At 34.8% G+C, this 18,804-nt stretch overlaps 1 protein-coding gene across 1 annotated transcript in view; it reads right to left on the bottom strand.

Moving 5' to 3' along the window:
* LOC114360333 (uncharacterized) overlaps positions 1-18,804 on the bottom strand; it is a 140,882-nt gene that overhangs the window by 26,116 nt on the left and 95,962 nt on the right. The gene's annotated exons all lie outside the window — the stretch shown is intronic.

Genomic DNA, 18,804 nt, shown 5'->3' with positions numbered 1-18,804 from the left:
GACAAGTGTGGCTTTACCCTTTAATCGCAAGAATATACCAGCGTCTTATTTATAAAATGAATATAAATTTTCATAGCGATCGTTCGTGTTTTGTTCTAACCGTGGAAATTTCTGCAGCAAAGAACAAAACTGTTTTCGGAGGAAAAGGGAAAAGTTAGTGCATGTGTTTCCTAGTTAATTTTAGATATTAGAAAATGCAGATATCTGTGCGTGCTTACGAGTATGAGGTTAGATATTAAAGTAAAAGAATATAACTTTGCGCCGCTTAGAAGACCCTGAATGGCGGGTTTGATTCAATTTATAAATTTTGCCAGTCAAGCAATAACAAGATTCGTCATGTAATTGATACAGGCATTTTCGTCTTCGTCAATAATGAAAAGGCACTTTGCAAACAACCTAATTTGTGTGATAGGGCTGCCCTAATTTAGCTTCAAAAAACATTCGCTTTTTAATCTCTTTGCGAGCTTTTTGCGAACTCCCACTTCTCATAACAAAACATCATTATCAAAAAGGTATACAAGTAAGTATAAAAGACACAAGGAAAGAAATCGTTTGTGTGTAATATTTGAATACTGTAACTTTAATATACCTATGAAAACGAAATAGAATCTGATAATCCGGTAATGCAATATTGTGTAGCTTGTTGGTAATTTTCTCTCTCTACTAGGTAATAAATGTTTCCTCTATTTTTTAAATTTAAAGCGACATATTGTAACCATCACAGTAAATTTATTTACCCTAAACATTTCGCTGTTTATTTTGGACAGTTTTACAGAACTAGTGCTGCAACAACACAATCGCATGCTGTATGTAGGTAACCTGCATCTGCATTATGAGCCTAAAATCTGTGCAATAAAAGCCAATTCACAAGTGTTGAAAATCAAACTTGAGGCCCGCATTTATAACAAAAAGAAATCGCTTGCTCTTTAACATTGTATATTACGGCCTCAGTTTACGAGCGAGAAGATACGAGGAGAGGGCAGGCTAAAGTCGTGTCTCCTTGAAGGGGAGAATCCTGAGACTATTACGGTGACGACTCTTGGTGACCTACCCGTGACCTTTGACCCGGGTGACCTACATCGGGACGAATCGATACGCACGCTGAGTGGTGTTTCTGATAAGGGCACCGTTCATTAAAAGTTTTGATTGGGCTGCGTGGTGCCGCTCGCTGATAACGCGGTAATGGACACCGTGCGAGGCGATTCGCACTTGTTCTTTTAATAACTCAGTTACGTAAAAACGCGAATAAGTAGAACGTTCTCACGAGGATTTGAGACGGGTGAGGTGAACGATTTGAGCGACGAGTGGTAAAAAATTTTGTTACCATAAATAGCAATTTAGTCTGGTAAAGTTGTTTCTTCTTGTCATGATTCTATTTATAGGTACTTCATGATTATAAAAAAATAAGGTAAACGTCGTGTACCTACCTTAAGGTAAATTACTGCCACAACTGGCAAAGCTGTTTTTTCTTACAGTGATTATTATGATTCACGTATAATATATGTATACATTTTATAAGACAAAACTTCAGGGAGGTACTTTAAGGTAATTCTGCAACAAAATGTTTATGCAATTTGCAGCACAGTTTCTTTAGATTTTAAAACAACAAACTATCTTCCTTCTAACATTCAAAGTTAATTAGAGAATCTATAATTTCTTAATAAACTTATAAAATAACCCTCTGGCCCCTAACGAGTTAATTAACTGCAACCTTTGTTGTTTTTCTTTAAACCAGCAGACTAGAACAAGGTTGAACTGAAGTTTGATAACATCTAGAACAGAATACCTGGAGCAAAGGTAACTTTAAAATGTTTTTAATTATAAGCGTATAATTACATTTTTAAATAAGACAAATGGATCATTTCTAGGCGGTTAGAAGAGATACTAGTTAATCCATGTATTTAAAAATTATTTAATGAAAAAAATACAGTCAAACACATTCTGACAGTTGGCTAATAACTAAGTAAGCGCTAAGGCGCTAGCATTACTTTACTTTTTATTTTTTTTAAAGACTAATAAAATTGATAACCCTTTTTTCTTAGGTCATGTTAAATTCACGTTATTATAATATTAAATAAAGCACTACCTACAATAATGTTCAAATATAGGTACGATATTTATGTTACATTTAAGTAGTATAAAGGTCAGAAGTCACTTCTAAGTTAAGACTAAACATGTCCTGCAGTGAGATTCACGTTAAAGGCATTAGTATACAAAAGGTCAAGGTTGTCCAGGACCTCTTTGAGAAAGATTTATTTTGGTACCTTCAGAAATAGTTATCCCTGGAAACGACTAACCTTTTGTAGTTCTAAAACGAGATTTATGCTATTTTCATACACATTACTACACAATAAATATAGGTACGATATTTATAGTTAGAAGCAGTAGATTGAAAGAGCAAGGAATTTTTTGTAGCGCAAAGGTCATACAGCGATAATTTTCAGGCTAAAAATGTGTCACATTCACACATAACTGGACTTATTATGCAAAATTATGTAACCCCCGTTTCTGAATTGAGTTTTTTTTAACATAAGCGTGCTCATATTCTACTTAAGTACCTATTATTAAAGTAAGCCCTTTTCCTTTCTGACTTTACTTGAATTGAGAGTAAATCAACTAGGACTTCGACTTCAATAATCTAAAATCAATTCAAAACTTTTCACATACAAAAATAATCTTAAAGTTCATATTCAAGTAAGAAAACTTTCTTAAGCTTAAAAACTCAATTCATAAAATGGCCATAAGGCTCTGGTATACGCTACATATCTGATATTACCTAACTTTACTTGAGCTCTTCTTCTAAACACACTTTACAAAATCTCAAAGGCCCAGTGCAACCTCGCACCAGTTACGACCCAAGGTGTGACTACAGCCGGTTCCAAAAACACCATAAGTCCACGGGGCCCCAGTGAGTCATACGAAGCTGTCGGACAACTCTCCGTTTTCCTTAATACATTTTTCTTGTTGCTAACCAATCAAGTCGCTCGCTGTAGGTAAATGCAAATTTAGCACGTATTATTCAGAGAAATGATGTCGAAATTTGGTTCGAGCGAAATGTTGTGAACAGCTTTGATACAAACAACATCGAAAATTAATTATGTTTATGAAGAATATTTTAATTTTATATGATCAGCGGGACTCAGAATTTCGTGCTCATTCTGACACGGAACGATCTTAATTATGCTTCCCTTTCACGAAAAATTATTTAACAAGTACAAGGAACAAAAAATCATATTACGAGTGTCAAAATTAAGCATAATTATCTGACCAATTGACCGATTTTCCAAACGTAAGAGGTGAATTTCAACAAAGTTATAACGCCTTAACTCTGTTGAAATTTGGCAAAGATCTATAAACAGGTAATAAGAATTATCTACCAACTGCTCCATTTTGCAAATTTTAAAGTAAATACGACAGAAGCTGTACCTTTCATCCACAAAACTATTTCAGTTAGTTTAATTCTGTGCCCGAGTGTAGGCAAAAATGTGATTTGCCTACCACTACTACCTTTATACAGGGTGACAACGATAAGTGATCTTCGGTACCAATAGGTTACAGAATAAATCCAGTTTATTTTGTTTGATAGAGCCCGTGAAGCACTTTCAGGATCAATAAATCATTTTTTTTAGATATCATGTATACTCGTAGTTTAGAAGTTGAGTGAGATCACTTATCGTTTCCACCTTGTATAGTTCGTCAATACCGCATCGACCGGCGCAAGACGCAGTCGGGTAGGTCAGGCGTCGCATCTCGCGAGAAACCGAAAGTGCACAGTTCAAGTGCAGTGCGACCCGGTCACGGTGGGCGCTATGAGACTAGCACTAGTTTTTAAACTATTTGGCTATGAGTGCACTAGTTTGAAGGTTACTGATAGACTAGTTTAAGGCGATTTTACGTCCAATGGCTTATTCCTTATCACCATTTAAGTAGGAAAAACATGAAACTACCGTCTGCCAGTAGCTCCGCCCGTATAAATTTAATAAAAAGTCTACAATGCGCAAACCGCGATTTAGACTGTTTATCTAAAACTTCGTTTTTTCCTACATAAGCTGTGGGGGTCTTAGACTGGAAATTCAATCAAAGTTTGTTTGAATGCCTTAAATCTTATCTATTTACGCTATTTTTTGGGGATAACAATGGGTGTGCCTGGAATATAACGATAATAGAAATGATTTTATCGGAACATTGATCTCAAATCATTGCCGATTAAAATAGGGTGGAAATTGGAAAGATTAGCTCTACATTATTTATTATTTGCCTTTAAATCCTTTATTTAATTAAGACGAAAGTGTGAAGAATGCCAACCCACGAAGATTATTTTATATAAGAAAACATTTTGTTAAAGAAAAAGTCAATTTGTAACTAAGGGAAATTATTTATTTACGGGAGCTCTTTTCCTGTAATAAAAAGAGTCTGATGTATGTAGGCAGTTGGAGATTATCTATAAAAAAAACACGTGTGTGTAACTTTTACTTACCTAGGTTATTTTGTTTAATTTATTTTTGGCGTAGGTTGTTAGATACGTCTTAAGTTAGAAGCGAATATTTTCAATTTGGGTTGGTACCTACATTTATTTTCGATAAATAAATATGTCTTAGCAGTTGGTTGAGATTCTAGTGTAAAATTAACAACATTTTTCGATTCACTTTTACTGGTCTATCCGTAAAATAAGTAGCCAAACAAATCCATATAAGTATGAGATGGTGAAGTTGGGATCTTGGTAAAAATATGATATTAGCAATAAACACATTATTTGTGCTGCCTTAGCAACCGAGGAAGTCATATTGGATGATACTCAAGGAATACGTGGAACTGGCTTTATTTGTCCCTAATGGCTATGGATAGAAATAACATGCCTCTGCGTAATTTGTCTTGTTTTTCTGAAAATGAGAGCGAAAACACATTATCACCTCATTGTTACCGATATAGCCAAACAAATACGGCGTTACCTGATACGTAACCTCAAGAGGCTTTCTCGTAATTGACACCCGTCAACTGTCACCCCATTGTTCCTTGTCATGCATGATAAAAGGATTGGGACAGAGGCTCCCAAAGTGAAATGATGACCAAAATCTAGAGCTGGACATTCGTTTCAGCTTGCGAAGGTTGAAGGCGACAAACTAATACTTTCGTCGTTTAATAATGAAATGTTTATGTTTATTATTAATTTATGGGAGCGTTAAATTAATGCGATTTGTCTAGTTAGTGTAGTAGATATACGAGTAACAAATAGAGGTACTTCTATGACGGCACTAATGTATCACTAACGTAACGTATCATAACGATAGTTGAAGCACCAACCCACATGCCGTAGTCTGAAAAGTATTTGAGAAAAAGAATTCCTTTTTCTATTCCTTATACCTGAAGGGTTTGTTAAGATGTATAAACTAGAGATGAAACGGATAGTTGTTTGGCCGGATACCGGATACCGGATATCCGGCCAGCTGCTAGGCCGGATAGCCGGATATCCGGCGGCCGGATAGTTGGCACATTGTCTCGTTTCATGTCGTGACGAGTTTAGCGCCGCACAGGTGCTTCGAACGCGATCAGTGGGTCTCNCATCTCTAGTATAAACCGAATAATAAATAATAATTTGATCTTTGTTATTCCGAAAAACTTTCGAAACTTTTCGGTTTGTTATACCGAAATTTTAGACGGAAAGTTTGGGAAGCTGTTATCCGATTTTTGGTACGAATTTGTCAATCGCGACGATACACGTGTAACATCTCCCCAGGCGCGTTTCAGATCGGGTTACGTTAAGATGAATGTGTAGGTACATGTTCACGGTAGGAAGTCAAAAGTTACCGGTATTATGTGAGATGGACCTGAGATAAGAAAATGATGTAGATTACAAAAGATTTTTAAGTAAGGGACCTACGTATTGGTCTTAGCGACTCCATCGAATTTTCAGCACTCTTTTATCTTAAATTGAAGTCCTAAAGCAAGTAGCGTTGTAATTGCTTCACAAAAATTTAATAACACCGAGATAATACGAAATATTTTAATTACAAAAGTTGGTATACTTTTGAACTTTTTCCCAAAAATTTCGCGCACTGCTGTAACCCGGGTGTTTGTAAGACACAGAGTAAAAGCTTTTTCTGTGTCAGCTTGCTCCATAGTAAAATCTTATCTTTAAAGAAGGGATTTGAAGTAAAAGTAAATATTAAGACGAAACATGTTAGACCTAGTTTCAAGTAAAAAAGGGAACATAGACCAAGGTAATTCCAACTCATAAGAGTAAGAGAAGTTGATTTTGTAAAAAATAATTGGAACAGATTAGGAGTAATAAAATAAATGAAACAAACATAATGACATAACATTACCATCAAGTTTCTCCTCGCTCTAAGACTAATGGTGTAAGAGAGAGAGCTGTATAACAAGTACATATTTCGTAAGTATTCATTAGCCAAATACCCCGCTAGACGAACTGAAGGGGCTTGCTCCCATCGATCTTAATTTATACCTTGACGGCAGAAACTTGTAATTTCATTTTGTTTCCGCTCGGAACGTTTCATTAAAAACGTTTTAGCATAATTAATTAGCATGAACTGGACGCAAACAATGAAATAAGATGTGAAAATTTTATTCCGAGAATGATAAAACGTTTTCTGGCGCCATAATGTTAAAAACCTTTTGATGTTCAAGAGCGGGATAGTCAAGAGTTTTATTAAATTTCAGTTTTATTTGCATTTGTCCTTAAGATGTAAATATTGGATAAGTTTTGTGAAGATCTCAGAATTCGAGTGCTGGTTTTTAATTATGATTTTTTATTACTTTTGTTAAATAAATAAGATACGATTTTTTAGTTCTTCTGGCTTGCTTGAAATAACAAAAGCGAAATATATTAAAAAATTAAAAATAATCGCTATAGTTTGCGAAGCAAATCACCAGTTACATGGTGTTTTTAGTGTATTTTGTATGCCATTGAAAATGTTAAGTTTTAATCTTTATCCTTTTATGACCCTGAAAAAGAGGCTAATTTTATTCTTTGACATGGGTATGATTACAAAGTACTGTAAACAAGCAGGTAAACGCCCACAAGCATCTTGGTTGTCATTGACAAACTAAAGCCTGCCTGCGAGACAAAGTTGCTAATGTGTCATGCGATAAGGTCAAATGGCAGGCAAACGCACACAGCAATTTTAGCTGTAGAGACTTAATTTTGAAAGTTTTCACGGTGGTAGTTCCAAGAAAAAGGTATTGAAAATTTTCTTCGTCATAATTGGTAATGGAAAAGTGAAATCCTAAATTGAATTTACCGATTCTTAGAATCGTGTACGAGTGTTACATTTTATCGCTTAAAGTTATTGAAAAAAAAAGGTATAGTAAAAAATATTTTGTATAGAGAGATTCAATCTTCGAGAAAGACGTAAACATGTAATATTACACCGCTAAGACGCATTATTTCACGTGATTTTACGCAGACGAAATCACGAATGCCATCTAGTTTTATAAGCGTCAAATGCCAGTACTTAGTCGCGTGTCGCCAGTTGCAGTTGTGAATTCAAAGCTGTATCAGCTCGTCCAACTAATGCTCAAAGCGACCAGTCGTTACTCAGCCCTGATAAGAGCCGCCCGATAGGAACACGCAGTGGCATGGCCACTATACGCGGGCTTATTACGAATCTTAGCAACCAGTTGCCGCCTTATGGCCTATTAGAAGACTAGTAGTATTNGGCCTGCTTCAGACCCAAAGTCGGATTCCCAGTGGAGGCAGATTTTTCTGTTCGGTTTGTGCTTGTGAATTAGCTACCACCATCTCACCTAAGTCTGTCGCCATAACAACAAAGCTAACAGCAACAGAATTTTTGTGTTTCAGTAATTAGAGGTAAGACAGCCACTAGCAAGTTCTTCTGTGGTTGAGGATTCCGGGTGAAGGTAGCGTCCACCTTCGGCCTGATCATCACTTTACAACAGGTGAGATGCAGGCCAAGAGCTTCCAGGATGTGGATAAAAAAAGTTTCTTGTACAATATTTAGCAACGCGACTTTTGCCAACCAATGACAGCGCCGCGTTCAATTACAGTTGGCGCTAGTTTCCATAAATTTTTCGCTTCGCAATTGTACTAGTACAATTAGCAACCGGTTGCTAAGATTCGTAATAACCCCGCCGGTAGGCAGCTTCATCAAAAGGACGTTTGAATGCACTGGATCTGATCTGCGAAAAGGCAATTTGAATGTTTTTCCATTTCAAACGGGTACTGTCTCCTCAAATCAACATCCCTCCTTTCATTAAACCTAATTAATATTTAAATATTTGCCACGAACTTTCTTTTAACCCACGGCAAGAATTATTCCTAAATACATAAATCAAAAACTTTCAAGCTCTCTGTTTGGAAAGGGCCAATTTTAATAAAATGAGCCTTATAAGAAATATCATGAGGCTCTTGCCCTTTTGAGGAGAATAATGGCTACAGTGGAATATCTAAGTGCCTTTAATTTGAATAGCGGTTATAGTGAAAATATAAAGTGACTTTGAGCTAATGGGTATACAGGGTGGAAACGATAAGTGATCTCACTCGATTATTTCTAAACTATACAAGATTTCAATAAACTAGTTACTGATCCTGAAAGTGCTTCATGACCTTTATCAAACGGTATTAATAATAAGTTACAGAATAAACTGGATCTATCCGAAAATTCAATGTTTCCAGCTTCCATACATTTGGTACAGTCACATTATTTTAAAAACTACACATGGTATCGTATAACTGATTATTGATTCTAAAAGTGCTTCATGAGCTCTTTCAAACGGTACCAATAATAGGTTACAGAATAAACTGGATCTATCTGAAAATTCAATGTTTCCTTCTTCCATACATTTAGTACTACCACAGTCATGACACTCAGCTCTTGACAATATAGGCAAGTAAAGCCTAAACCCAAGGTTTTCCATGAATAATTTTAAATAAGAATACAATTTACGAGGTTATTTTAAGAGTTTATTATTAAATAAAAAAAATACACTTCTAATATTGTGTGGCTGGCATACATTTAGTATGGAAGCTGGAAACATTGAATTTTCAGATAGATCTAGTTTATTCTGTAACCTATTATTGGTACCGTTTGAAGGAGCTCATGAAGCACTTTCAGGACCGGTAACCAGTTTTTCAATATCTTGTATAGTTTAGAAATAATCGAGTGAGATCACTTAACGTTTCCACCCTGTATAATTATACAACAAGGACAAGAATAAAAAAAAATAAAACCGACTCCAAAAAACCTACACTAAAAAGCAGAATAATAATTACTAATTACCTACTTATTTATTAGGACGAATTATTAATATTTATGTAGGTATACCATGATTGATACTTTATAAAAAAGTTCATCCCCAATTTTCCACCCTTGGGGGTTGTTTTTTTATTATTAAATTTAAATGGGACCACCCTTGAGATATTACCTATACGCTGAAAAAAGATTTGTTCAAATCGGTTCATAATTGGCGGAGCTATCGCGTAACAAACATAGAAAAAAAAAAAAAAAAAACATACGGGTCGAATTGAGAACCTCCTCCTTTTTTTGAAGTCGGTTGAAAATACATTTACAGTTACTATGATACATAACAAGTCTCATAGAAACAATTTATTCGTTAATTCGAACGTGCGGAAATGGGCAGTGCCAAACAAAACGGGCGTTTAGCGCGTTTTGGCGTAAACTTTTAATTTATGTATCACTTCGATCTAAATCTGATAACTTTGTTACAATAGGAAACTAGATTTCACGGAACCATTTTGTTGTTATTCATATTTAAAATTTAGTTTGTAATTAACGTTTTGATTCATTTAAAATTCTATTTGAGTTGAAGCAGTGGCAGTATTAATTTCAGTTATTGCATGGGACCCGTAATTACCATTCGTATTTATATAACTTTTGGTAGGTATGTCGATGTTTACGTTTGTTTACTTAAATCCTTTAGCTTTGTTCTTGTATGTACAGTTAAATACACCTCATTTGTTAGTCAATTTTCAAGTTAGATTTACAAGTGACGTGTAGGCACCGTGTGGGATCGTTTGATATAAACTCTTACCGAGTAACACCTGGGTGGACGTTTTCAAAGTCAAATGGGCCTTAAAGGATCGAGTTATGAATTATTGAACCTATCAAAGGTTTCTGACGCATTCTGCATAGGATAAAGTTACTCTTAAACCAACTTTTCCATTATTTTGGGATTCCAATGAAGTTCAAGCTCATTGATTAGACAAAACAAGTTCTATATACCAGTATGTACTACAATGATTTAAAATTTAAAGCAAACATGAAACGGTTAAATGTAAATTGTGATGTAAGTAAATGGGTAGACAATACGAATCTATTACGTATATTACATGGCTGTTTTATTTACCGAGTTTTGAGTTGTTAAAGTATATCCCTATTCCCAATGATGCAAGAGTTATCAAGTTTGAGAGTGAATTTTAATTTAGATAAGCAAGAAATAAGTTTGCTATTTGTGAACTGTTATCCCAACGAGAAAAATAAACGAGAAAAAATGTAAATTTACTCCGCAAGGCAAATGCGACATTACAATCCGTGTATTTTACCCAACCAAAAAGAGGTTAGTTTTCTTTTGTCATTCTCCATATCTTCCTAGGTCTTACATGTATCCAGGTCTAGAAAGTGAGCACAGACAATAAAGCACAGTTCGCGACCACTTTCGTTTAATAAGCTGGTAGCTAGGTAGATGTTAAACAAGCTGCTAATGAGCCTGCGCTTGCGCAAACCAGTTGCTGATTTCTCTGGCTTGTGTGTGGTGACCAGGAATTTTGAAAATAAAGTATATTTTGTCTAGTAGTTAGTGATATTAGAAATGTGAATCTAGAAAATAAAGAAGAGTAGGTATTGCTAAAGATAGGGTGCATTTAGAAGCAACAACAACGAGATATAAATAAATGGCAGCGCATGATTGGAAAGCCAAGCAAAATCCCGTAACGGGATAAGGCGAGGTAGAAGAAGAAGAAGAAAGTTGAATCTAGTGATTGATATAAAACGTCCAAGCATTTCAAATTTCAAGCCGAATTATATTCGACCCCGAACCATGGTCAGTATGGTCACACTATTTATGGGCAAGCGTCGCATTCCGAGCGTTTTCCACAGTTTATGCGCACCCGATCATGCGGTCCCGGAGAATGCAGCAATTCGTTACGAGATAACCTTCGAAAAGATACCATACAATGTAGTCGCTTTTGAATCTATACAGGATGTAAGCGATAAGTGTGNTAAGACACCACAAGGTCTGCAGTTTTCCTAGACAAAATAATATTTATGACAGTTTTGATTCCAAAATCTCTTCGCTCGGTGTTTTTTTTTCACATTCACTCCGTGAAGCAATTGCGAATTAATTATGTCATTGATGTATTTTCGGGGGTCTTGTAGTCTGTATTCCAAGAATACTTGATTTATAATTCAATTCCAAAAGATTAGAATGATGTAAAACGAAACTGTTACTTTGAGAGAAAAACAATCCTTAAGGTTCTTTACAGACTCAATTCTCTTATTTGCCCTCTAAGATAAAAGTACAACGAACTTCTACCGAAGGTGAATACAATATTATTTTTGGTTTATTATTACGCCAGCTTTCAGCGAACTCAAAAGATTTCACATCTAAAATGAGACTTTTGAAACCACGCACCGTTTTATTTAAATTTTCTCAAGACTTTTTCTTTGACTTTTACAAGAATGAAAGCGGTCGCATCACTGTAACGATTTCACCATGTATACAGAAGAAATAAGAATTAAATTCAGATTCTTGAAGCGGAAAAATATTATCCCAAACCATACCGTGGTGAAATCACCCAGCACTGTTCTGCTCCTTACGGGAGGTGAAATTCTTCTTTCTTCGTAATTGGATGTGTGTGTAATGTTGTTTATTCGAACTTAATTATATGGCCTCAGAGAATACGATCGCGTACGATAACCTTTGATGCGGTTTCATTGGGATCTTCGATGTCAATAAAGATTTAATTGCACTAATTGATTGATGATTAAGGGGTTATTCCGGATTTTATTTACATTTGATTTGCGCACAACAAACTTACTTCAAAATATTATTTATATATTGAAAAGATAATGCAGTTTTATCTTACCCACTGTCCGTGACTTCGTTACGCGTGAAAATCGTTTGATTATTTTTTTTCGCTTACGCAACAAGTTTCATTGATGCTCTACTTCTATTGGTTGTATCTTGAGGGTTTATAACCTAAAGCCTTTCTAGTTAAATGGGCTACCTAATAAAACAATATGTTTTCAAATCAGGCCAGTAGGTATTTACTGAGATTAGCACGTTCAACCAAACAAAAATCACTTATAGATTTGTCCCTGAACTCCTTATAGTTTTTTGGGCATCTAATCTAGTCATTTCGTTTACAAAGCGCCAGCTTTGAGAATAATAATAATAACGAATACCCATAACATACAAAGCACAATTAATGAAAAGCTCACAAAATATACAGATCTAGCCATACAATTAAAAATACAGTGGAAAGTAAAATCAGTCCATATAATCCCCATAGTACTATCAGCAACAGGCGTCATACCCAAATCCTTAATAAAGAACCTGGACATCCTCAAATTAAAAAGCAACTCATATCACTTAATGCAGAAAGCTGTTATTTAAAATTCATGCCGAATCACCCGAAAATTTTTAGCCGACGCGCGCTCCACATGTAACGAGTACTAAATTAAACATCATATCAATGCTATCCACTTGGACTCGACCCGTGGATAACATTAATACCAGCATAAAATGCTGAGAATTTAAAACAACTCAAAATAATAATAATAAATAGTTTATTTCCAAACCATAACACTAATACAGCTTAGAATCTTAATCACGTTAATTAACAACTTCGTGTTTAAGCAAATTTGTTGTTCCCCTGACCTTCAAAATAGGAAAAACCTGAGTTTTGAAGGGTCAGTGGTTCGGCTCGCGATATGGGTATGAGAATTCTTACAATTTTCTAAGTTTAAACATTACTGTGAAAATATATGTGAATTTAACAAAAGAAATATAAAGTAGATAATAAGACGACAGAGAACTGTGAGAATCAAAATGACCAGCCAAAAGTGCATGCAAAATCTAGTTCCACTTCCAACTTGGAACGCCGCCGCGGAAGTATGTAGGCCGGCGATAGCTTATCTTACTGGGTTAACAACCTATCGGCGTATTGGTATCACTCCAATCACGGCCTTATCGCCGTGCCTCACATCTTCAAGCGTTCAAGATGTTTTTGTTGTGGTTGGTTGGATGTACCTACTTATGTTTGTAAGGTAGAAATTTGTTTGTGCGTGCTTTGTTTTGTTTTTAGAGCTGTCGTAGCAAGTGGAGAAGTCGTAGGCCCTTGTTCTACTAATTTTAAGCTACGAATACAATGTAAACACTTACTGCAGCTGGAGTTATACCAGTATCTACTACGAATTGATGCATTGGAACTACATAATAAGTATTATGTTTGTCAGAGCTGTAACAGCAATTTCCTTTCGATTATTTTGCATTGCTAATAATTCCTCCAAGACTCAACTCTTTAATTGTTTGATTATATTGACGGTCTTTACGTTTTGTTTTACATAATTAATAGAACTTTAGCTAAAGCGACAGTAACACCCGTATTCACAAACGATGCTTGCTTAAATGAAGCAGCAAATCGAAAGCACAGCGTTGAATAGAGCTCTGTGATTGGTTCGTGTGTCACCCTGTGCGTCCACGCGCACTGTGAGACCTCATAGTAATGTTTGTGAATATGGGCGTAGGTCATTCAAGTAAGCAGTTAAGAGATAAATAAATTACATGGGCTGTAAAACCCTGTTATTACAAAAGGCGAATAAAGCAAACGAGAGCTGACACAGATATCCTACTAAGATCGGACGATTTATAGTTTGTCCAGACGGCAGCTTTAACAGCTTCTACTTTTACTTGAGGCTAGAAAATAAGTTTTAGGATTACGTCTTGATACGAGCGTTTAACGCCACTTTGATGCTACAGAACTTACAGAATATTCTCTATTCTTATAATAGTTAGGAAGATGTATTTGACATAATAAATTATCTTTACGCAAATGCACTTTTTGATTTTCCACAAATGGAAAATACCTCGTTACTTAATTACATTATAGTGTTATTGTCATAATTACTTTAAATTTGTGCTACACAATTAAATTTAGCAGCAGAACACTTCATTTAAACTGGTCACGCTATTTTCATTTTACTACACCCATTAATCATAGTATGCATGCAGTGTACAAGGCCAACATATTCGTTGAAATTAACTTTGTAGTTTAAACATTTAAATAAATTGACTGATGCTTGGCTTGGTAGTTATAAAACTAACAAATAATAGATCTTATGATTTCGATCAATAGATTACTAAAAGTGTGTATAAATATTTTATTTTGATTTTTTTTTGTTTTCGCGAAAAGAAACTTGTAATTATTGTAATAGGATGGTCAAAAATCAGTATCATATTTTTTTATTGTCTTCAAAATAAATTATTATAAGTATCAAACCCAAACGAAAGTGTTCCAATTTGTTCAAATAAATTTTGTTTCCACTTTAGGTGGCAGCGAAAAAAAAAGGAATGTCAAAATTGCGTGCCGCCGCGTAGTTAAGATACGATCTCGCACCGTAAATAAAGAAATGATCATTAATTGGAATAGAATATTGATTAATCGCCATTGTTAATTAATCGGCCACTGACACGAGATTTATGATTCGCTGTATTTATTTACTGTGTAAATATTATGGACAGCTACTGAGACAGGTTAGTTTACATATTGTAGTTTTTGTGTTTGATGATTTTTTTTGAAGCCGGAAAAGAAGTTTACCTACCTACTTATTAGGGCTACTCTACAAATCAGAATGGTAGTCAATTATTCATTAATTTAATAAACAATTTTAAGCATTATAAGCATGGCTGATGACAGCCAAAATATACAGTATTTTTTAATAAAAACATAATTCATACATGGCAGTACCTACAACATTCGCAAAGCAATATTTTCCCAAGGCTCTCTGTTTTAACGTTTTAGACAGTTTGATGAATTATTACCAATTCGACTTAAGTAATACATCTGTCCTTATTGCTCATTTCACAGCTTGCAGGCAATTACAGAATGCCTCGGGCGTTGCCTTAAAAGCATTCTACATTTCAGCTAAAAACATAACCATTCTTCTGGCGCAGTCGGGTAAAAATGCAATCTTTGGATACAAAGCGTTATTTCTAGGAGTGTCAAGATTAAAAATTGTTTATCTTCTTTTGCTTCGTTTACGCATTAAACACGTGATTCTATCTTTCTTTTCTAGGTATTGCGTGAGCCCCTTCTCTAAAGAGAGACAAAACCCAAATTTGAATCTAAACTTGAATACATTCTGGAATAGATCTGAATGTATCATCAACCAAAGCAATCATAGAATGAAAATCTATTGCATGAGTAAATATAGGTACATCATGTATAGAACGTAATTTCATTATAATGGACCGTAACATACTAGAAAACTTTCCTAATACTTATCTTGAGTCTTGACATTGATATCCACTTACGATTGTACAGTCGCAGAATGAAAAGGTTCGTCACCTTAGTGTCGGTTTTCGCTTGCACTAGGTACTGTAAGAGTCAAACCTGCCAACATAACAGTGCAAGAAACAGTGCTGCTAACATTTAAATAAATATGACGTTTGCTAACGAATAAGGTTTTGCTTGTTTATTTTTCTATCCCATCAGTGCAATGCAATGATGACATTGACCAATTGACAATAGTTTTTTTTATTTAATAGAAATAATAATGGCAGGTTGAACCAACAAGAAGGTTTTAGTTTATCAATCATAATAATCTTCTTGACAAGATAAATCGTCAAACAACTTTGATAAATAATTTTGAACTTTACTGACGAACAGTTAAAGATTATTTTCTCTAACTCGAGATTATTCTGTAACATAGTTTCAAAAGGTAATATGTGTTCGCGATTCGTTGAAGGAATCAATTTGAAAACTGACGAACCTTTTCATTCCGTGACTGTACATCTCTATGATTGATAACTTAATAACGATTAAGGAAAGTATGTGTCTACGTCTGTTACAGCAGGCACATATAAGGAGATCTATTGTTACTAGGCTCTGACAGCCCTTATAACAGCTTGCATTTATTTAGCATAAGGCATTATTTTCTCCGGTATCTCCTGTCAAAAGGTGCATTTGAACTTGTTATACGTATTGCAGATGTTGGGCGTGGTATGGCCGACGTAATAAAATACTATAGCTTGGGGTAATTCACGATTCTGTAGATCGGTCGGTCGTGTTCCTATAAATTTAATCGGGGACCTTGTAGGGTGTATTTATTGCAAGCGTATCAAAGAAGCCGCTGTTTATGGTGGTGTGCCAACAACATGGCCCAATATGGCGGTTTACGTCATCGGTATTGCGAAGGTAGTCTGTAGGGTGATCTGAGGTCGTCTCGTAAACAACATTGTTATGTTTCGATGTAATTTGCCCCGGGATAAAAGGTTCAACCTTCCAAATCATTCAAAATGATTGTTGTGATCGTTGATTTGATGATGACACACTTTGATAAACTTAATTATGTTGAAATCCTGAATAACTGTAAAATAACTGAAAATGAAACCTTCAGCTGTTGACATACAATTTTTCCATTTTGAATGATCATTATGAAATAGGTACGTAATGTGTTAACCTTTAAAATTGTCGTGTCAAATAGAATTTATTTCGTGCTAAAAGTGAAATAAATTACATTTCAATCAGACTATGTCTGCAGTGTCAGGAATGGGAACGGAATTGTTTACATGAACTAGATTTTAATATGAATAAATGTGATATTATCTAACATTTTCTCGTCTATTCTGGCGATCAGCCAGGAGCTAAAAGGCCTACGCGAAATTCACTGAAGCGTTTTACATTTGCGCCTCACAACAAAAGATGTTTGTTTACTTAAACTATTGACAGTTAAGATCTTTTTACGTCAACTCAGAAGGGATAAAACGTAAATTATGGACCATTTACTGCAATAAATCTTTAACAAGCTTATGTATCTCTTTTGAAAGATCTTAAGATCTGCAAATAGGTTCTGTTTCACACTTGGACGTATGACGTATACGTGATGTCTAAGGGTGTTTCGAAACATATTTTCACATAGTTTCGTCGGCCGTTTGGTGTAGTGGTTCGAAACGGACTACTATTCCGGAGGTAGCGGGTTCGATTCCCGCACAGTACAAACATTTGCGTGCATGAACATATTTGTCTTGGACTGGGTGTTTTCTATGTATGTATTTACAAAAAAAAGTATTTAAGGTAAACGGCTACTAGTTCGTGATAGTACGTAAGTTCGTAAGTTTTTTTTCTAGCTTAAATAATAAGCAAATGGAATATTATTTATAAAAATTCTTCATTACTACAAAAACTCTACTATTTAAGCTATCTAAAAAACCAAGTACCAACATTGTGGCGCCAAAAATGAGAGCAATACGAAGCTTCAAACTCTCAGAGAGCCAAAAACAGCCGTGCGGCGTGCAAAGGTTGCTCTCACCGTAAGGTTAGCGCTCCAACTTCTTAAGTTTATAAAAAGGCGAAGGAACGTCCATTTAAATAAAACTTGTAATAGAGGTTTCATGTGTTCCTTGACAATTGATTTGGCTTAGAAAAAAGTTGTATGAAAACGTAGAATTCCTTTAAAATTGCGATTAATTGACTCACGAAATAGCGTACATATTATTTTTCGGGTGTCCCCTATTTCGTGATACTACCGATTCAAGGATATTATAGATAACATTTTGATGCTTGGTTTTAAAATAATTATTTATGATAATTTAAATGTAAGTTATGAAACAAATAATGCATTTATTTAAGTTTCTCATGACCTAAATTCGGTATACAGGGTGTCCCAAAAACAATGGATAACCCTNATTTATATGGTTATATAAATATTTTCACATATCGCTAGAAATAACAAATCAAAATTTTATGGGTACGTATTTTATTATTATAGTATTTTATGGGGGGGTTAAGTTCCCCCCCCCCTACATTTCTAATGGTTATATAAATATTTTCACATATTGTTAGAATTAACAAATCAAAATATTATATTAGACAGATTATTTTTTATGAATATTTCAGGTAAGCAATATCGTCAATTTCACATCATTATTTTATTCTAAATTTTTATTATCGTTTTTAAATTTATTAAACCCTTAATCATTATTAAAATATCCTAACTGGATGCATAAAACCTTATCCCGAAATAGGGGACATGAGTTCACGAACTTAGAAACAGAGCAAAATTTTGTCACGAAACAGGATCCAAACAAGAGGTCCGCAGAACAATTAATATAAAAAAAAGTTCAAACTATATAACTATACATTTTGTATTAACTTAATGTCAAAAGACCAAAGTTTAGCATACAAAAGCTTTCATACTGATATCATGCTTGGTTATTTTTAAATAAAATGTTAAAGTCGTAAGAGCCTTAATATACCGAAGTAGGGGGCACTTACCTTAAGTATGTTTATATCCGTTAGCTTGTATCTGTTTGCTTAGTTTGGAACTAGAAGCGTAGTGTAAAATGTCCAATGCTATAAAAAAAATACTGGAATAAATCTTTTCCAAGCTTATGTACCTATATCTTTCTGATGCCCAAAGTGTAAGTTAAGATCTGCAAATTAGGTTTGTTATGTACACTTGGTCACTTGGACGTACGATATGTTATCTCCGGTGTTTCAAGACATATCCTAAGGTTCTACTAGTAAGAAGCCCATGAGATAGGCGGAGATGAGAGCCTATAGGCATATCCTTTGAATTAAATAGG

This window comes from Ostrinia furnacalis, unplaced genomic scaffold, assembly GCF_004193835.3.
Source record: "Ostrinia furnacalis isolate ACB-3 unplaced genomic scaffold, ASM419383v2 OfSCF4936, whole genome shotgun sequence".
NCBI lineage: Eukaryota > Metazoa > Arthropoda > Insecta > Lepidoptera > Crambidae > Ostrinia > Ostrinia furnacalis.
The sequence above is the reverse complement of the archived record's forward strand: the minus strand, read 5'-3'. Positions and strand labels throughout refer to the sequence as shown.